The 21,909-nt window shown below is 43.4% G+C and overlaps 1 protein-coding gene across 2 annotated transcripts in view; it reads left to right on the top strand.

The window, feature by feature from the left end:
• The window catches only part of SLC16A12 (solute carrier family 16 member 12), an 867,838-nt gene that overhangs the window by 7,130 nt on the left and 838,799 nt on the right, over positions 1–21,909 (top strand). The window contains exon 1 of one of the 2 annotated variants that reach the window (XM_069611324.1): positions 9,200–9,473. The exons of the other annotated variant lie outside the window; for it this stretch is intronic. The gene's annotated coding sequence lies outside the window, so the exon portion shown is untranslated. Of the gene's footprint in view, positions 1–9,199; positions 9,474–21,909 lie in introns of those variants that run through there. 2 annotated transcript variants of the gene reach the window in all.

The following is a 21,909-nucleotide window of genomic DNA, read 5'->3' on the forward strand; positions in this document are numbered from 1 at the left end:
TGCTCAACAGCCCAAACTTAAACATCAACACTGTCTGAAGTTGTATACATATATGTCTCATGCTTTGCAAACTTGTCTGACGTTGTATATATATATATATGTCTCATGCTTTGCACAACTTTTACTGTCAGACATTATTTAGAGAGACAAATAAAGTTGGGTGCGTATAGAAGCAAGAACATTAGGGGCGCATACCATCAATATTTGGTGGAAAATGTTCCATGCACATTTTAAGAAAAAGAAGAAAGTTGTTAGGTACACCCCACTGATTATCACTAATTAGGGCAACCGTTGTATGTACTTGTTTCAGCCTTTGGAGCTGTCTTGCCTTGGATTGATAAAGCTATTTTGGGGTGGCCTGCAGAGTCTCTCAGGGCTCCTGACTATCCCCCACAGTGTATAGCATTTTTTCTAAGCCTGTTTTTGACTTACTTGGTGCCAACAGTGTAATTTACACCAATTATGCTGATGATTCTCAGTGTCTTATACATCAGGGACACATAGATTATCATTTCAGTTTACACCCTTATTCAGGTTTGGAGGGCAGACAACGACTAGCCCTGAATGACTCTAAAACAGAGTTTATGACAGTTGGTATGGTTGCGCGGCTGAAAAAGTCCTGAATATCCGGTATTTCAGATAGCGGACTGTGCCAAATGTCACGCTCCCCAAAGTTAAGACTCTGGGCATAGTTCTGGATCAAGAACTTAGCATGAGGGCGTATGTGAGCAATCTTGTTTCCTCCACCTCCTACTACCTGGAACTGTAGATTCAGTTAAGACCCTTTCTGAACCATGACAACTGTGCTATCATCACACGAGCCATAGTAGGGACTAAACTGGATTCGTGCTCTAGCCTTTCGCAAGGCGGGAGTACAGAGGAAATTGTCCGGCTACAGATTGTGTAGAACATTGTATCAGGGATGTGGAAGGTTTGCGTAGGAACAATCATGTGTCAGAGGCTAGAAGGGCTTTACACTGGCTTCTCACTGCCAGCAGAATTGCTTTTTGCCTCTTGTGTATCGCCTTTATGACAGTCGTTCCAGGTATTTATCCAGTAGACTCTCCTGGCTGCCTGATCAAAGCGTGCTAAGGTCTAGCAATCTGGGCTTCCTAAAGTTGCCCATAGCTAATCTTAATTTATCATCCACGGGTCTTTCGCTTACGCAGCACCAAGATGCTGGAAGGCCCTCCCTCCTGACCTAAGGACCTGTGCCTTTGCTTGCCAACTGCAAACATTCTTTAAAACAGTCTTTTTTCTCTGATTCTCCTTCTAGTCTCTGCATGCTGATGCTTTGCTAGGTTTATGTTTGTTAGTGTTTTTGTTATGTGAGCGCGACTATGCCTATGGGCCTGTTTCAGCACTATACAAATTAATAAAGTATTTCTAAACTACGCCCTATACGACAACGTCACTGTTCTCTTTTGAACCAAAACAAACATTTACTTTGATTTGGATACCCAAAATGCAATACTGTGTGGCTTTGAACTGGAGGTAATCTTGCAGCTTTGGCTGTTAGGTGGTGCTGTGACATGTGTGGCTTGTTAAATGAAATGATCTATTCTATTTTCATTTTACAGGGTGGAATGTTTTTTGCTGTACGTCTTACCAACTCCGGTTTAAACAATGGAATGTACACCACCCTAAGACACATGCGTCTACATTAAATTTCCAACAACAAGACACTAACACACCATAAATACAAAAACAAAACTCTTTACACTCTTCTTAAATGTTACTCTTCTACACAACAATAAACAATTTACATTAGCGACTTGATGTGCACAATGACCACTACCGCTCACAACTTGCAAAATACCTAAAACCTCCCCTTTTTCAGATCTTCATACCATTACACTGTAACAAAGTAAACTTTCCCTCGTACGTTAGTCCGATACATGTCATGAAATAAGCAGTGTTGCATATAAATTTGCTATGCAATTCTGTAGGTGTGCTAATTAAATTAACACTTGTGTAGCACATCTAGCTATTTACTCTGTTCAATGAAAGCACAGCTCACCCTGCATTCTTCTCTTGCCCCCCCCAGGGCTCTCTCCGCCCTCTTTTCTCTGTTCACTGCAAGTTCAAAGCGGCTAATGGAGAGAGAGTTCAGTAATCATCTACACTCTTAAAATTGGTAAAGGCTTGTGTGGGAATGCTAGGTATTAAAAGTAACTTCTTTTTTCAAACAATTGCAAATCAGTGTCCATTCATTCATCTAACCTTTACATTGTACAAACACTCCTCTCACTAATGTCTTAATTCAGTAGTACACAAAATGCTGCATTGTTGCTGATTTTATGTCTTGAGTACAAATAACATCTGGTGAAATTAAAAATATTAGTACGACATTGCTAATCAAATAGGTTTATTTGCTAATCAAGAAAATTGTATTGAGGAAAATGTGCTAATCAATTTTTGAAAACCAATTTATGCCTGGCCATTCCAAACACTTCATGCCCATATGAGGAAAATGCCAGAAGTTGTGCTATACAAGCCACTGTACTATAAATTAACAGGGAATAACACATTATTTCATTCATTCTCTTCTGGATCAGAGTTCTGCCCTTCCCTAGCAACTCCAGTGACTGGCAACGGCAGGGAAGGAAATGAATGTTGGTGCTGTCGCAGTCAGTCCGCTATTGTAGAATCTCTGGAGCCTTGATTGACTAATGAGCAAATATGTCCCCCAGTCAAATCAAGTGACCTTCCACTGATGCAGGGATGTTGCTACATTAATGCAGTTGTAGGTGACAGCCTCAGGGGCTCCAGCAGAGGAGAACGAGGGGACCCCACTTTGGCCCTAAAATATTATATATGTCCCATTTTAAGGGAGGCTTTCCTAGAATAGCATGAACTGAATCAATTCTTGGGACTCCAATTTTTGCAGACAGGGCACAGTGACAATACATTATTTGTCCAAGATTAAGAGGTAAAGCTATAGTAAATGTTGTCATAAAAGTCCAGCCTGTTGTTATGGATGATGTTAAGAAAATTTGAATATCAACGTTAAAGGAAACACTTTTTTTGCATGGCAAATAGCTTTAATACGATTTTTTGTTACTCGCTTTAATTGACTTGGATGAAGGCGCAGATTAGTAGGCTACTGCAGCTTTGTGTGGGCTTTCCTTTCTAAAGATCCCATCACAGATCATTCAAGCATAAGAAATGTTTCTGCTGACCTTCTCTTTGCTTCTACATTTTCTCCTTCTCTCCCCTGCTGACTTCCGGCCTGAAACTGAAACTGCACTGGTTACCTGGCCACCCCCTGTTCTCGGGCCCAGGTCCCCTCCCCCGCCAGTCGCACACCTGCAGTGCCTTCCTGGTAACCCCCCGCACTTGGGGACTGTTTTCTGTATCCCTACAGTCCCTCTACCAGCACTTGATACCTGATGTCTGCATTTACCCCTGCACTTGCCACCAGCTGGCCTTACTTTTACTTTGCTATTATTCTATTATCCCATGTACTGCACTCTCCCCTCCCCATGCACTTGCGCGATCTGAATGACACCTGGCCTAGTAGGATCGTTGCCTGTCTTCCCTCTGTTCCCACTCCCTTGCCTTGTCGCGCCTTGAAACACTTGTGTATAGGCGCGTTATAAATGCCATATCATATCATATCATAACAGAGTGATGTGTTAAAAAAGTAATTGCCAAGCCCTTGTGGAGGTGCTTGGCCGTGTAACAGTCTTGTCAATGACAATGTTTAACATCAGGAACCTGCCTTCCTCAAGAAAGCTCTAGAGGCCAGGGGATCCCATGAATGAAGACCCACACTTCTTTTGGCAGAGGTGCTAGAGCCCACTGGAATCGTGTACCTGTATATAGTTGTATACACAATATTGATCCACACATTTGCAAACATGTTGATACAACCTTATTGAGTTAGTTGCTTTTTGGAGGGATGCCTTTTCAAGTAGAAACACTCTTCTCTTTCAAGAATAGGAGATTGTGTTGCCGGCGTACAGACAGCTGTGTGTGTGTAAACACAACAACTCCAGCCGGCGGCTGGCGCGCGCTGACTCAGCGCTTCCTCGTGTAGCCAGTGCGCGCAACTCTCCTGACAGGAGCGCATTTCCAAGGCGAGCGCCCGGGTGGCGCCCAGGCATGTCAGCGGCGTCCGGAACAAGGCATCCGACTGCGCTGCACTGGGGGGACCGAGGGAGCTGCGCGCACAGGTTTCGCGTTGGCAGGCAGTTCGTTCTTTCAATTGGATTTACAATGCTTTACTTCCGGGACCTGCCAGTTTCCAGTGGTATGATGTGAACAATTATGTAAGTTCGTGTGCGTTTCTTGTTCATTGATTCAAATGTGCCGTTGAATGCACTTACCTGGGCGCAAGTGCTTTTAAATAGACTCGCTGACTCACTGGAGCGCGCATGATAAGGCAGGACCTCCAAACTGGAGAGCAGTCCAAAAAGTTTGACTGGGTCAGTACTTTTTATCGAAGACGGAGCGGCAGCGGGTAAGGCTCGCAAACATTGACGAGATGTGCCCATTTGAATCGAGCCTCGCATCGGAGTGCAGGGCACGAGAGCAAGGGAAGGCGGTCACCGGTCACCTTTACAAGTGGTCGCTTCCTAGCTGACCGTGCTGCAGTGCCAAGGCTGGACCAGCAGGGGAGGGGATGAGGCGACTCCGATTGCTAGATTAGGGCTTCAGCCTCTGTGACTTAACCGACGCACCTTTGCCCACACAGATCCTCTGTCATGGCAGAGAATTTAGGCACAGAATTAGAAAGGCACGAATACCCCTTTTTTGCCACAGGGTAGTTTCTTTATATAATTGAATATGAAAAAGACCAGTTGCCAGGCAGTTCGTTTAATAGACATTTGATGTGCTTTATTTCCTATTATGTTTTCAAATGTAGAGACTAAAATTGTCTGTCTTGGGTTGACAAAGCTATGTATAAAACAGCTCCGGCCTATTTACATACCCACAATGCCAATGCTCTGTGTCTGGCGATGAACTCCCAGCTATGGCTGAAAGGTGGCTAGCTAAATTAAATGGCCCAGGTAGCAGTCGAGGAATTGGGCCGGAACAAGGCAGAGCTGCACTCCTGCAAAAACTGTCTTGCCTGAGCACCATTCCTTGCAGACAGGAGGCCCAAACACCCCTAACTTGAGGAAGCTCTCTGCCACTGACTGCCGAGTCTCGCGATGCATGTTTGCACAGACTGCAACTGAAAGTCATCCTTTGCTCAACAGCCCAAACTTAAACATCAACACTGTCTGAAGTTGTATACATATATGTCTCATGCTTTGCAAACTTGTCTGACGTTGTATATATATATATATATGTCTCATGCTTTGCACAACTTTTACTGTCAGACATTATTTAGAGAGACAAATAAAGTTGGGTGCGTATAGAAGCAAGAACATTAGGGGCGCATACCATCAATATTTGGTGGAAAATGTTCCATGCACATTTTAAGAAAAAGAAGAAAGTTGTTAGGTACACCCCACTGATTATCACTAATTAGGGCAACCGTTGTATGTACTTGTTTCAGCCTTTGGAGCTGTCTTGCCTTGGATTGATAAAGCTATTTTGGGGTGGCCTGCAGAGTCTCTCAGGGCTCCTGACTATCCCCCACAGTGTATAGCATTTTTTCTAAGCCTGTTTTTGACTTACCTGGTGCCAACAGTGTAATTTACACCAATTATGCTGATGATTCTCAGTGTCTTATACATCAGGGACACATAGATTATCATTTCAGTTTACACCCTTATTCAGGTTTGGAGGGCAGACAACGACTAGCCCTGAATGACTCTAAAACAGAGTTTATGACAGTTGGTATGGTTGCGCGGCTGAAAAAGTCCTGAATATCCGGTATTTCAGATAGCGGACTGTGCCAAATGTCACGCTCCCCAAAGTTAAGACTCTGGGCATAGTTCTGGATCAAGAACTTAGCATGAGGGCGTATGTGAGCAATCTTGTTTCCTCCACCTCCTACTACCTGGAACTGTAGATTCAGTTAAGACCCTTTCTGAACCATGACAACTGTGCTATCATCACACGAGCCATAGTAGGGACTAAACTGGATTCGTGCTCTAGCCTTTCGCAAGGCGGGAGTACAGAGGAAATTGTCCGGCTACAGATTGTGTAGAACATTGTATCAGGGATGTGGAAGGTTTGCGTAGGAACAATCATGTGTCAGAGGCTAGAAGGGCTTTACACTGGCTTCTCACTGCCAGCAGAATTGCTTTTTGCCTCTTGTGTATCGCCTTTATGACAGTCGTTCCAGGTATTTATCCAGTAGACTCTCCTGGCTGCCTGATCAAAGCGTGCTAAGGTCTAGCAATCTGGGCTTCCTAAAGTTGCCCATAGCTAATCTTAATTTATCATCCACGGGTCTTTCGCTTACGCAGCACCAAGATGCTGGAAGGCCCTCCCTCCTGACCTAAGGACCTGTGCCTTTGCTTGCCAACTGCAAACATTCTTTAAAACAGTCTTTTTTCTCTGATTCTCCTTCTAGTCTCTGCATGCTGATGCTTTGCTAGGTTTATGTTTGTTAGTGTTTTTGTTATGTGAGCGCGACTATGCCTATGGGCCTGTTTCAGCACTATACAAATTAATAAAGTATTTCTAAACTACGCCCTATACGACAACGTCACTGTTCTCTTTTGAACCAAAACAAACATTTACTTTGATTTGGATACCCAAAATGCAATACTGTGTGGCTTTGAACTGGAGGTAATCTTGCAGCTTTGGCTGTTAGGTGGTGCTGTGACATGTGTGGCTTGTTAAATGAAATGATCTATTCTATTTTCATTTTACAGGGTGGAATGTTTTTTGCTGTACGTCTTACCAACTCCGGTTTAAACAATGGAATGTACACCACCCTAAGACACATGCGTCTACATTAAATTTCCAACAACAAGACACTAACACACCATAAATACAAAAACAAAACTCTTTACACTCTTCTTAAATGTTACTCTTCTACACAACAATAAACAATTTACATTAGCGACTTGATGTGCACAATGACCACTACCGCTCACAACTTGCAAAATACCTAAAACCTCCCCTTTTTCAGATCTTCATACCATTACACTGTAACAAAGTAAACTTTCCCTCGTACGTTAGTCCGATACATGGCATGAAATAAGCAGTGTTGCATATAAATTTGCTATGCAATTCTGTAGGTGTGCTAATTAAATTAACACTTGTGTAGCACATCTAGCTATTTACTCTGTTCAATGAAAGCACAGCTCACCCTGCATTCTTCTCTTGCCCCCCCCAGGGCTCTCTCCGCCCTCTTTTCTCTGTTCACTGCAAGTTCAAAGCGGCTAATGGAGAGAGAGTTCAGTAATCATCTACACTCTTAAAATTGGTAAAGGCTTGTGTGGGAATGCTAGGTATTAAAAGTAACTTCTTTTTTCAAACAATTGCAAATCAGTGTCCATTCATTCATCTAACCTTTACATTGTACAAACACTCCTCTCACTAATGTCTTAATTCAGTAGTACACAAAATGCTGCATTGTTGCTGATTTTATGTCTTGAGTACAAATAACATCTGGTGAAATTAAAAATATTAGTACGACATTGCTAATCAAATAGGTTTATTTGCTAATCAAGAAAATTGTATTGAGGAAAATGTGCTAATCAATTTTTGAAAACCAATTTATGCCTGGCCATTCCAAACACTTCATGCCCATATGAGGAAAATGCCAGAAGTTGTGCTATACAAGCCACTGTACTATAAATTAACAGGGAATAACACATTATTTCATTCATTCTCTTCTGGATCAGAGTTCTGCCCTTCCCTAGCAACTCCAGTGACTGGCAACGGCAGGGAAGGAAATGAATGTTGGTGCTGTCGCAGTTAGTCCGCTATTGTAGAATCTCTGGAGCCTTGATTGACTAATGAGCAAATATGTCCCCCAGTCAAATCAAGTGACCTTCCACTGATGCAGGGATGTTGCTACATTAATGCAGTTGTAGGTGACAGCCTCAGGGGCTCCAGCAGAGGAGAACGAGGGGACCCCACTTTGGCCCTAAAATATTATATATGTCCCATTTTAAGGGAGGCTTTCCTAGAATAGCATGAACTGAATCAATTCTTGGGACTCCAATTTTTGCAGACAGGGCACAGTGACAATACATTATTTGTCCAAGATTAAGAGGTAAAGCTATAGTAAATGTTGTCATAAAAGTCCAGCCTGTTGTTATGGATGATGTTAAGAAAATTTGAATATCAACGTTAAAGGAAACACTTTTTTTGCATGGCAAATAGCTTTAAAACGATTTTTTGTTACTCGCTTTAATTGACTTGGATGAAGGCGCAGATTAGTAGGCTACTGCAGCTTTGTGTGGGCTTTCATTTCTAAAGATCCCATCACAGTTCATTCAAGCATAAGAAATGTTTCTGCTGACCTTATCTTTGCTTCTACATTTTCTCCTTCTCTCCCCTGCTGACTTCCGGGCTGAAACTGAAACTGCACTGGTTACCTGGCCACCCCCTGTTCTCGGGCCCAGGTCCCCTCCCCCGCCAGTCGCACACCTGCAGTGCCTTCCTGGTAACCCCCCGCACTTGGGGACTGTTTTCTGTATCCCTACAGTCCCTCTACCAGCACTTGATACCTGATGTCTGCATTTACCCCTGCACTTGCCACCAGCTGGCCTTACTTTTACTTTGCTATTATTCTATTATCCCATGTACTGCACTCTCCCCTCCCCATGCACTTGCGCGATCTGAATGACACCTGGCCTAGTAGGATCGTTGCCTGTCTTCCCTCTGTTCCCACTCCCTTGCCTTGTCGCGCCTTGAAACACTTGTGTATAGGCGCGTTATAAATGCCATATCATATCATATCATAACAGAGTGATGTGTTAAAAAAGTAATTGCCAAGCCCTTGTGGAGGTGCTTGGCCGTGTAACAGTCTTGTCAATGACAATGTTTAACATCAGGAACCTGCCTTCCTCAAGAAAGCTCTAGAGGCCAGGGGATCCCATGAATGAAGACCCACACTTCTTTTGGCAGAGGTGCTAGAGGCCACTGGAATCGTGTACCTGTATATAGTTGTATACACAATATTGATCCACACATTTGCAAACATGTTGATACAACCTTATTGAGTTAGTTGCTTTTTGGAGGGATGCCTTTTCAAGTAGAAACACTCTTCTCTTTCAAGAATAGGAGATTGTGTTGCCGGCGTACAGACAGCTGTGTGTGTGTAAACACAACAACTCCAGCCGGCGGCTGGCGCGCGCTGACTCAGCGCTTCCTCGTGCAGCCAGTGCGCGCAACTCTCCTGACAGGAGCGCATTTCCAAGGCGAGCGCCCGGGTGGCGCCCAGGCATGTCAGCGGCGTCCGGAACAAGGCATCCGACTGCGCTGCACTGGGGGGACCGAGGGAGCTGCGCGCACAGGTTTCGCGTTGGCAGGCAGTTCGTTCTTTCAATTGGATTTACAATGCTTTACTTCCGGGACCTGCCAGTTTCCAGTGGTATGATGTGAAGAATTATGTAAGTTCGTGTGCGTTTCTCGTTCATTGATTCAAATGTGCCGTTGAATGCACTTACCTGGGCGCAAGTGCTTTTAAATAGACTCGCTGACTCACTGGAGCGCGCATGATAAGGCAGGATCTCCAAACTGGAGAGCAGTCCAAAAAGTTTGACTGGGTCAGTACTTTTTATCGAAGACGGAGCGGCAGCGGGTAAGGCTCGCAAACATTGACGAGATGCGCCCATTTGAATCGAGCTTCGCATCGGAGTGCAGGGCACGAGACCAAGGGAAGGCGGTCACCGGTCACCTTTACAAGTGGTCGCTTCCTAGCTGACCGTGCTGCAGTGCCAAGGCTGGACCAGCAGGGGAGGGGATGAGGCGACTCCGATTGCTAGATTAGGGCTTCAGCCTCTGCGACTTAACCGACGCACCTTTGCCCACACAGATCCTCTGTCATGGCAGAGAATTTAGGCACAGAATTAGAAAGGCACGAATACCCCTTTTTTGCCACAGGGTAGTTTCTTTATATAATTGAATATGAAAAAGACCAGTTGACAGGCAGTTCGTTTAATAGACATTTGATGTGCTTTATTTCCTATTATGTTTTCAAATGTAGAGACTAAAATTGTCTGTCTTGGGTTGACAAAGCTATGTATAAAACAGCTCCGGCCTATTTACATACCCACAATGCCAATGCTCTGTGTCTGGCGATGAACTCCCAGCTATGGCTGAAAGGTGGCTAGCTAAATTAAATGGCCCAGGTAGCAGTCGAGGAATTGGGCCTGAACAAGGCAGAGCTGCACTCCTGCAAAAACTGTCTTGCCTGAGCACCATTCCTTGCAGACAGGAGGCCCAAACACCCCTAACTGAGGAAGCTCTCTGCCACTGACTGCCGAGTCTCGCGATGCATGTTTGCACAGACTGCAACTGAAAGTCATCCTTTGCTCAACAGCCCAAACTTAAACATCAACACTGTCTGAAGTTGTATACATATATGTCTCATGCTTTGCAAACTTGTCTGACGTTGTATATGTATATATGTCTCATGCTTTGCACAACTTTTACTGTCAGACATTATTTAGAGAGACAAATAAAGTTGGGTGCGTATAGAAGCAAGAACATTAGGGGTGCATACCATCAATATTTGGTGGAAAATGTTCCATGCACATTTTAAGAAAAAGAAGAAAGTTGTTAGGTACACCCCACTGATTATCACTAATTAGGGCAACCGTTGTATGTACTTGTTTCAGCCTTTGGAGCTGTCTTGCCTTGGATTGATAAAGCTATTTTGGGGTGGCCTGCAGAGTCTCTCAGGGCTCCTGACTATCCCCCACAGTGTATAGCATTTTTTCTAAGCCTGTTTTTGACTTACTGGGTGCCAACAGTGTAATTTACACCAATTATGCTGATGATTCTCAGTGTCTTATACATCAGGGACACATAGATTATCATTTCAGTTTACACCCTTATTCAGGTTTGGAGGGCAGACAACGACTAGCCCTGAATGACTCTAAAACAGAGTTTATGACAGTTGGTATGGTTGCGCGGCTGAAAAAGTCCTGAATATCCGGTATTTCAGATAGCGGACTGTGCCAAATGTCACGCTCCCCAAAGTTAAGACTCTGGGCATAGTTCTGGATCAAGAACTTAGCATGAGGGCGTATGTGAGCAATCTTGTTTCCTCCACCTCCTACTACCTGGAACTGTAGATTCAGTTAAGACCCTTTCTGAACCATGACAACTGTGCTATCATCACACGAGCCATAGTAGGGACTTAACTGGATTCGTGCTCTAGCCTTTCGCAAGGCGGGAGTACAGAGGAAATTGTCCGGCTACAGATTGTGTAGAACATTGTATCAGGGATGTGGAAGGTTTGCGTAGGAACAATCATGTGTCAGAGGCTAGAAGGGCTTTACACTGGCTTCTCACTGCCAGCAGAATTGCTTTTTGCCTCTTGTGTATCGCCTTTATGACAGTCGTTCCAGGTATTTATCCAGTAGACTCTCCTGGCTGCCTGATCAAAGCGTGCTAAGGTCTAGCAATCTGGGCTTCCTAAAGTTGCCCATAGCTAATCTTAATTTATCATCCACGGGTCTTTCGCTTACGCAGCACCAAGATGCTGGAAGGCCCTCCCTCCTGACCTAAGGACCTGTGCCTTTGCTTGCCAACTGCAAACATTCATTAAAACAGTCTTTTTTCTCTGATTCTCCTTCTAGTCTCTGCATGCTGATGCTTTGCTAGGTTTATGTTTGTTAGTGTTTTTGTTATGTGAGCGCGACTATGCCTATGGGCCTGTTTCAGCACTATACAAATTAATAAAGTATTTCTAAACTACGCCCTATACGACAACGTCACTGTTCTCTTTTGAACCAAAACAAACATTTACTTTGATTTGGATACCCAAAATGCAATACTGTGTGGCTTTGAACTGGAGGTAATCTTGCAGCTTTGGCTGTTAGGTGGTGCTGTGACATGTGTGGCTTGTTAAATGAAATGATCTATTCTATTTTCATTTTACAGGGTGGAATGTTTTTTGCTGTACGTCTTACCAACTCCGGTTTAAACAATGGAATGTACACCACCCTAAGACACATGCGTCTACATTAAATTTCCAACAACAAGACACTAACACACCATAAATACAAAAACAAATCTCTTTACACTCTTCTAGACAACAATAAACAATTTACATTAGCGACTTGATGTGCACAATGACCGCTACCGCTCACAACTTGCAAAATACCTAAAACCTCCCCTTTTTCAGATCTTCATACCATTACACTGTAACAAAGTAAACTTTCCCTCGTACGTTAGTCCGATACATGGCATGAAATAAGCAGTGTTGCATATAAATTTGCTATGCAATTCTGTAGGTGTGCTAATTAAATTAACACTTGTGTAGCACATCTAGCTATTTACTCTGTACAATGAAAGCACAGCTCACCCTGCATTCTTCTCTTGCCCCCCCCAGGGCTCTCTCCGCCCTCTTTTCTCTGTTCACTGCAAGTTCAAAGCGGCTAATGGAGAGAGAGTTCAGTAATCATCTACACTCTTAAAATTGGTAAAGGCTTGTGTGGGAATGCTAGGTATTAAAAGTAACTTCTTTTTTCAAACAATTGCAAATCAGTGTCCATTCATTCATCTAACCTTTACATTGTACAAACACTCCTCTCACTAATGTCTTAATTCAGTAGTACACAAAATGCTGCATTGTTGCTGATTTTATGTCTTGAGTACAAATAACATCTGGTGAAATTAAACATATTAGTACGACATTGCTAATCAAATAGGTTTATTTGCTAATCAAGAAAATTGTATTGAGGAAAATGTGCTAATCAATTTTTGAAAACCAATTTATGCCTGGCCATTCCAAACACTTCATGCCCAGATGAGGAAAATGCCAGAAGTTGTGCTATACAAGCCACTGTACTATAAATTAACAGGGAATAACACATTATTTCATTCATTCTCTTCTGGATCAGAGTTCTGCCCTTCCCTAGCAACTCCAGTGACTGGCAACGGCAGGGAAGGAAATGAATGTTGGTGCTGTCGCAGTCAGTCCGCTATTGTAGAATCTCTGGAGCCTTGATTGACTAATGAGCAAATATGTCCCCCAGTCAAATCAAGTGACCTTCCACTGATGCAGGGATGTTGCTACATTAATGCAGTTGTAGGTGACAGCCTCAGGGGCTCCAGCAGAGGAGAACGAGGGGACCCCACTTTGGCCCTAAAATATTATATATGTCCCATTTTAAGGGAGGCTTTCCTAGAATAGCATGAACTGAATCAATTCTTGGGACTCCAATTTTTGCAGACAGGGCACAGTGACAATACATTATTTGTCCAAGATTAAGAGGTAAAGCTATAGTAAATGTTGTCATAAAAGTCCAGCCTGTTGTTATGGATGATGTTAAGAAAATTTGAATATCAACGTTAAAGGAAACACTTTTTTTGCATGGCAAATAGCTTTAAAACGATTTTTTGTTACTCGCTTTAATTGACTTGGATGAAGGCGCAGATTAGTAGGCTGCTGCAGCTTTGTGTGGGCTTTCATTTCTAAAGATCCCATCACAGATCATTCAAGCATAAGAAATGTTTCTGCTGACCTTATCTTTGCTTCTACATTTTCTCCTTCTCTCCCCTGCTGACTTCCGGGCTGAAACTGAAACTGCACTGGTTACCTGGCCACCCCCTGTTCTCGGGCCCAGGTCCCCTCCCCCGCCAGTCGCACACCTGCAGTGCCTTCCTGGTAACCCCCCGCACTTGGGGACTGTTTTCTGTATCCCTAAAGTCCCTCTACCAGCACTTGATACCTGATGTCTGCATTTACCCCTGCACTTGCCACCAGCTGGCCTTACTTTTACTTTGCTATTATTCTATTATCCCATGTACTGCACTCTCCCCTCCCCATGCACTTGCGCGATCTGAATGACACCTGGCCTAGTAGGATCGTTGCCTGTCTTCCCTCTGTTCCCACTCCCTTGCCTTGTCGCGCCTTGAAACACTTGTGTATAGGCGCGTTATAAATGCCATATCATATCATATCATAACAGAGTGATGTGTTAAAAAAGTAATTGCCAAGCCCTTGTGGAGGTGCTTGGCCGTGTAACAGTCTTGTCAATGACAATGTTTAACATCAGGAACCTGCCTTCCTCAAGAAAGCTCTAGAGGCCAGGGGATCCCATGAATGAAGAATCACACTTCTTTTGGCAGAGGTGCTAGAGCCCACTGGAATCGTGTACCTGTATATAGTTGTATACACAATATTGATCCACACATTTGCAAACATGTTGATACAACCTTATTGAGTTAGTTGCTTTTTGGAGGGATGCCTTTTCAAGTAGAAACACTCTTCTCTTTCAAGAATAGGAGATTGTGTTGCAATTGAGAACTATATATGTATGCCAGATTTTGTAGAACTCAGTTTCTTTGTTTATTCAGTGTTTATTGTACCATTTAATGCATGCAGGGATTTTGAAGACACGCTTCTGAAGTGAAAACATCTTTTTACAGCAGGTTTAGGCTCATAGGTGTCCTTGGTATGGATATAGGCAGTAGAATATAAACCCATCTTAGTGTTGTGGCATTATTTCTTCCATTTGTAATCTTCTGGTATTGTGATTTGCTGAAATGAGACAATTCTCTGCGTGCCTCAGCCACAGTTGGTTGTCTCAGCTGGCAAATCAATGGGAAGAGTACCAGATGTAGGATTCTTGCCAGAACATTGCTTGCTTTGCTCTACCTTTTTGTTTTGGATCCTAGGTGATGCCATAGCATCATCGAATAGAGCAAAACACTATTGTTTTTGATAGGGGCAGCTGGAAGACACCTATGCACACACACACCCACCTTATACATATGTCCCTTTTCCATGCATTTGGTTTTTCTTGCTTTGTGATTTGTTGAAAGTTGCCAATTGTAATTGTAGCTTAGTTGCAATTGGTTGCATCTGTTGTCAATGTAATGGGGGTATTCCAGATGTCCAAGGCTTTTCAGAACAGGGTTTCTATTGGTCTTGTTTATTCTATTGGTCTTGTTTGTTGTTTGAAGTGTGTGCCTGGTTTGTGTTACGTTCTGTAATGGTTATCTCTTCCAATACTACAACCTTAATTGCTGATCTTTAATAATGGTATGATTTTTTTAAATGTGTTTTTGTTTTGGTGACTGCTCAGTGAGACGCACATGTCGAAGCACTGAAAGATAATTTGTTCTGTATCAGTTAATGCGGCATGGTTGTATAATTTGTAGATTAAAACACAGAAAAAGGACAATGAAGTGTCTGGAGTTTGTCACAAAGGGCCTCGTTGCAGGCATGGTGGTAAAAGTAAAAAGAAGCAGTATTTTAAATACCCCCTACTTTTAAAATACCACCAAATTACAGGCTGGGAAGCATGGGATATTTATGACATGGGGTGCATAGAAGGTGCACCCTCTTTCAGGCATTAAACATGTAAGTGTCAGTCTGTTGATGTGCTTGAAGGAATTGGCTTTACTTGCACAGCCTCATCTGGTTGCCCCGCGCACCACTGACCGTGTACCTCATGCCATAGATATTCAGAGTGATCCAAACCTGTAATAAGGTGGTATTTTAAAAATAGGAGATATTTAAAAACAAATGATTTTACAGTAACCACTATACCTGGAATGTGGCCTTGCACATTTTATTGACTGTTTTTTCTAATTGAGAAAGTTAAACTGTGTTCTGCATTTGTACGGGGAATTATGAAATCTACAGGAAATGTCATTTGCCACCACTGCTTCCCATTTTTAGGAAACTAGGGCAGTTAGGTTCCTCATATGTTTCACAAAGCTTTAAAAAATACATGTGCCATGATTAAAGATCCAGTTTTTGCAAATCCAAGATTTATCAAGTGTGTGTGTTCTGTGGTTTGGATATCAGAACAAACAACTGTGGCATGTTTAGAAACACCAATACTCCCACACATCTCTCCTCCTGTGCAATATTGTTCACATTTTAATAACGTCAGAGTGCTGAATCAGGAGAAAAAAGCCCAGTGCTTTGTGCAATAGTTTGACATTATTTATGTAGGAGGCATGTTTTTTTTTAGGGATTTGATGATGCTTTTCTACTTGCATGTAAGAATAAATCAATGCATGTTTTTTTTCTATGAGATGACACGTTTTGTGTGCAAGGTGCACTGGTACAAAAGTGCCGTCTGTGGTCATCACCCTCTCGTATAAGTGGGCTTGAAAGAACCTGTTTTTAATGCACAGTCCCTAGCAACGAGCTGGGCAGATACAATGAAAGAAATGTCAGCGGTATCTGGTCTTTCCATCTAATGCCATTGCATCCAATGCCATTCCATCGAAATGTTTTCATCTAAAATATTTCCGTTGAATGCATATTTTTGGGGGGTGAAGGGTTAATTTTTGTTTAGGTGCATTATAAAGGGTAAAAAACAGGGATTGGGGGGGACCCCCCAAAAAAATATCCCCCCCAAAAATAAAATAATGCATTCGATGCACATTTTGTAGATAGAAGACATTAGATGGAATGGCATTAGATGCAATGGCATTAGATGGAAAGACCATAAACCAATGTCAGCCACAGAGGGTCCCCCTTTTGTACTTCCCAGATGTTTGTACGGCAAACCACAGGTTATGATGACATCTATTTGCAGTTTCTGCGCATGTCAATGTTTTGTTATACAGAGTACGTTAAGATTATAGGGCCAGCTGTGGCATTATATGATCAAATTCGAGTTTTATTTTAGTACTTGGAGAATCTTAATTGAGATATTTTATTTAATGTTGTTGTTTATTGGTGAAACACCATGAGTTGTTTCTCAACTTACTGGTACCGATTTCACCAACTTCATAAAATGAAAAAGCTGAGTCCTCCCTGCCTGCATTTGAATATGTGAACTGTAGGTTCCACATAGATTTGTATTTATTTGAAGAACAGGGATGTCAATTTCGATCAGAAATGACTTACAACAACACGTGAACAGATGGCAAAGGCAATCCCCATGAAGGGGGCCTGGAGCAATAGGCTTGCATTTTGGCTAAAATTCATAACCACAATGCCTTGCTGATGTGGCTCTGAACTGGAGGTGAACTTTCAGTGATGGCTACTAGGTGGCATGTTGGCATGTGTGACTTGGCTCAAATGAATTATCCTACTTTCACATACCACCACCAACCCCACAAACTAAAGAGGAGTACTATTTTAATATACATAATTAGATTATTAAGTGTCACTAGAGGCAGCAGTGGGGTTAGGTAGGGAGGATGTAAGTGCGGTTTAAGGCAAGCTTTGACGAGAACCCCAGTTGGGATGGCTTTGATTGCTATGGAAAGTGGGTGCTAGTGAAGCGGGTCATGTAGGGACAAAGAGGAAGCAAGAGGAGGAACAAGGATAGTATGAGCCGGTGAGGTTGAGTGCAGAGGAGGATCAGAGGGAACGAAATGGTGAGTAAACTGAGATACAACTAGACAGGTATTGAGGAGCAAGACCATTGATATCTTTGTTAATCGAGAGCCAACCAGCATGTTGCTGGTTGGTAGAAGTGGGGTAGAATCTGGGTAGAGTGTGGTTAGCAAAGTTGAGGCAGTTGTCTAGAAGGAGGAAGGAGTAGAGATGAAGGCCAACGAGTAGGCCTCAGTAGTAGTCAAGTTTACTGACCAAGAGAGTGGAGATCAGAGTTTTTAGTTAAAAAATGACATATTTTATAAATGTTGTGGAGGTCAATACGAGCAGCAGAGGCAGTGGTAGTTATGAACTGTTGCATATGAACTGTTGCAGTTGTAGGTCGCTATGAAACAGGAACCAATGATTGTGAGCCTTGTTTGAGGGAGCAAGAAGGTCAGATGAGAAGGAGATAGCATTGAGGAGGGGAGAGATGGCATTGGAAGTTGGGAGAAAGATGACTTCTGTTTTTGAAGACTTCAGCATGAGGTAGTTAAGAGCCATTCAATGATTAGTTGCAGTGAGACAGTTCGTAATCCATTCCAAGATGGCTCGGGTAAAGGTGGAAAAGGAAACAAATATTTGAGAGTCATCAGCAAAAAGGTGAATGGGAAGAAAGTGAAAGCCAAAGGATGAGATACGTTTTCCTAGGGTAGAGGAATAGAAGGTGAGGAGCAGAGGTCCTAAGACTGATCCTTTGGGACGCCGACAGGGACAGTGGTGGAGTCAGAGGTTTGCAAGCTCCAAGAGATTTTAAAGATCCAGGCAAGAGCCAAGTTGTGAAACACATGGACCTGGGGAGTGAGGAAGAGAGAAGAGCGGTTCACAGTGTTGAAAGCAGCAGAAAGGTCCAAAAGGATGAGTATAGAAGAACGTTTGAAGTGGTGCGCATTAGACAGAAAGTTGGAGACATGTATGAGTGTAGTCTCGGAGAAATGTTTACTTTGAAATCCAAATTGAAGTAGATCTCCCAGGCCATTATCCTCAAGGTACTTAGTGATGAGAGAGAGAGAGAGAGAGAGAGAGATTAAAGAGTCAGCATGATAAGGGCAAGGGATTGAGTCTAAGTATTTCACTATTTGGGGAGAAACAGAGTCGATAGGAGAGAAAGGTGTGTTGGCAATGCAACGGATGGCTGATAATTCAATAGGAGAGGTATGGGAGAAGTAATCGAGAGCAGAAGAGCTAAGGGGAGAGATGGTGGACAGATGCAAGGAAGGTTGGGGTGGGAGAGACAGTGTCACGCATTTGAGAGATTTTAGAAGAAAAGTAGTGAGCAAACTAATTAACAGAAAGGGAGGAGGTGATGGATATTAGCTTAGGAGGTGTGAGCAAAGCTTGTAGGGTAGATGAAAGTCTGTGCGGTGACTGCAAATGGAGGTGATTATATGTGTGAGGTAGGAGGATTTGGCAGAGTACAGTGCAGAGATTAGGCCAGCAATGTAATGTTAGTAGGTTAGGAGTAGTGTAGGTGTTTGTAATGTGTGCCAGTGTCATAGGCCACATCACATGTTTGTTTTGAGGGCCTGAAATTCAGCGGTCATCCAAGGCTGAGGATGGGGATGGGAAGGTTTGAATGTGCAAGCGGGACAGTGTTGGTCAAATTGAGTCATAGGTGCCTAGTGAAAGTCAGAGAAAACACGGACAATGGAAGAGGCATGAATAGGGGAAATTGACAGGAGAGAGGTTCTCATTTCATCAAGGTAAGGAGCAAGAGAGACCCGTCTGAATTTCCTCTTAGTGATTAAAAACGAGAAGTAGAAGGCAGAGAAACAAGATGTTAACATGGACAATGGACTGATCAGAGGGAGAGGGGTCAATGGAGATGTCAGAGTAGAAGAGTGAATAAGAGAGAAAGACAAGGTCAAGAGAGTTACCACCAGAGTTGGTAAGCTGGTTGTGGAGTAAAGGGAGTTGTCAAATAAGAGGGAGTTAAGTTCAAGGAAGGTGGATGAAGAGGGCTTGGGAAGGTTAAAGTCCCACAGCATGACAATGGGGATGGAAGCAGGAAGTGACTCAAGGTGAAGGGTCAGATCAGGTAAAAAGGAGTTGCGAGGATCAGGGGGTCGATAGATGCAGCAGTTAGAGGAATAGGAGGGAGGAGTTGAATGGTGGTACATTCAAAAGAGAAAGAGTTAATGTCAGAGGGGGACAGAGGGGCAGTGTTGAGGGCCTTTTTTTTATAAGGAACCTCCACCCTTCCCAACAGTTCGGGAGAGTGGGAGAAAATAGCAGAGTTAGTGTGGACAGCTGCTAGTGTATCAGAGTCATGAGAGGAGACCCATGTTTCTGTGATAGCAAGAAGTCAAAGTTGAGGGTGATAAGAGTCGAAGTGCTTAGTGATGTAGGAAGGGTTCTATGTGAAAAGACCCAATTTTAAAGGTCTCAGGAGAAAAAGACCGATTTACAATGCCTGATTTTCTTTTGATCGTAAAAACATCATTGTAAAGGTCTTTTTCTCTTGAGACCTTTAAAGAAATATTTGGGGGGTTTCACCAGCCGAGCCCACAATTGTTCCTTCCCGCCCCTCACCCCACCCACACCCTCTCCTGTGGGATTTCAGCCCCAGCCCCCTCCGCTCACCCCACACCCCCTACCCAAACCAAAACACATAAATACACACAACACACATACCAACACACCCACACACCCACACACTTATCCATTCTCCTCGCCCTCCGCTTCTGGATCCGACAGAGCCTGACAGCCCATGCACCCACTTGTGTGCGGTAGAGGCATAACAGTTTGATTTATGAAGACCGCTCTGTGCGAGATGGTCCGATGCGGTATTCGAGGGTCGCAGTTCGATGAGGCCATTAGGGTCGGTTCGACTGGTGAAGATCAGCAGCGAAGATGCCGGTGGTTCAAAAAGCAGTTTGTAGCTGTGTTTAGCAAAGTGCTGATTGTTAGGGCAACCAGGATTGGTTCGACAGCGAAGATGCCAGTGCCTGGATGCGCAGTTTGAGTCATAGCAGGTCTGTTAACCCACTGAGCTATCTGCTTGGAGTATTACTGCCTAAAGTGCCTCACATTTTCCTTTTAGCACCTCAAATCACCTTTAATCTCTCCATCTGCCTCAAACGCCCCTGGGGCGTTGATGATTGCAGGGAGATCAGTGAGTCTTTTAAGGCAGTTTTGGAAGCTCGAGCACCCCAGACATTTTTTCTAAAAAGATTTGATGGGGCTGTGCATAGCTTTTTGGAAAGGATGTGCATGCCTGATAATACATGGAAAGGGATGCCTTAAATTGGAAACAGCTGGCAAATGCTGGGAGTACCAGGGCATAGGATAGCGCCTTTTCAAAGCTCATACAAAAGCCCAAACTGTTAACTTTGATAATGCTTTTTGTTTGATGGTGTGTGCTTTGTTTACCTTAAGGACTTTATCGGTCAATATCACTTGCAATGGTCCACATTGCTGTCCCTACTTCATTGCGCTTATTAGGCCACACGAGGCTGCACTTGGCATAGGACAGCCAAAACATGTCTTTTCTAATGCTTGTTTCTCTTTATGTGTGGAAATGAGTCTCCCAGTAACAAAGGAAGGATAACTGACAGACTGGAAAAGTCAAACATAGTCAGCACAAGTGTCTGCCAAAAAGAAAAGCTGCCAAAAAATATTAGTAAAACATAACTTTGGATCTGAGAAGTGCATTTTAGGACACCACTTTGCAACACTTGGCACCAATTGCACAGTCAGAAGAGAGCATTTACCAACCCTTGTGTGCACCCCACCTCTAAAGGAGCGGGAAGTTCACAATTACACAAGGATACACAGATCATGTGTAACTAACCCTGTCTGTTTTGGACACATACACATATGTCAACTTTCCAACCAAGAAACCGAGGGATGCAGTCATGAGAATGTGACACGTGTGTGTGTCCAAATCCGACAAATATTAGATCTACACGTATATTGCACACCAGCAAGTTGCAGGAAAAGCAGACGCATGAAATATAGTCCTCTAACACTGCTTATAGAAACTGTTTTATTTCTATTCGTCTGACTTATAGTCTAAGAGTTGCACAATAGTGTACGATATCTGTTTCTGAAACTCATGAGGTATTTTCTTTCCGCAGCCTTTTCACGTCTGGGAACTGCTAATCTGGAACAGCATTAATGATATTAGCAAACACTGCCGCGCAAGCCACAATTGCAATGTCAATGTTGTGTAAACCCAGTCTGAGTGAGACTGATGCTCAGTGCTTTCTACCTAGAACATCACGGCATAGCGGCGGCCTGCCAAAGCACACTGGAGAGCCAGCCGCAGAGCTTAATTGTCAAGGAACCAGCGCCATATTTCAAATTCCAAAGCTCCTTTAGCACCACCCACCCACTCACTCACAGTTAGTGCGGAAGTGCGAAAAACAAAAACAAAAGCTTAGCTACAGACTATTAAGGTGCAGTGTGCTACAAAAATAGGGCGCCCAGATTTTCAAAATATAAAACGGGGCTGGTCATAAACATAAAAAGAAGACTACTCCTGACGTCCCGAACACCCCCCCCCCACCCCCATGCCCCAACAG

The sequence above is a fragment of the Ambystoma mexicanum genome, chromosome 8 (genome assembly GCF_040938575.1).
Source record: "Ambystoma mexicanum isolate Mex_15411 chromosome 8, UKY_AmexF1_1, whole genome shotgun sequence".
In the NCBI taxonomy this organism is placed as follows: Eukaryota; Metazoa; Chordata; class Amphibia; order Caudata; family Ambystomatidae; genus Ambystoma; species Ambystoma mexicanum.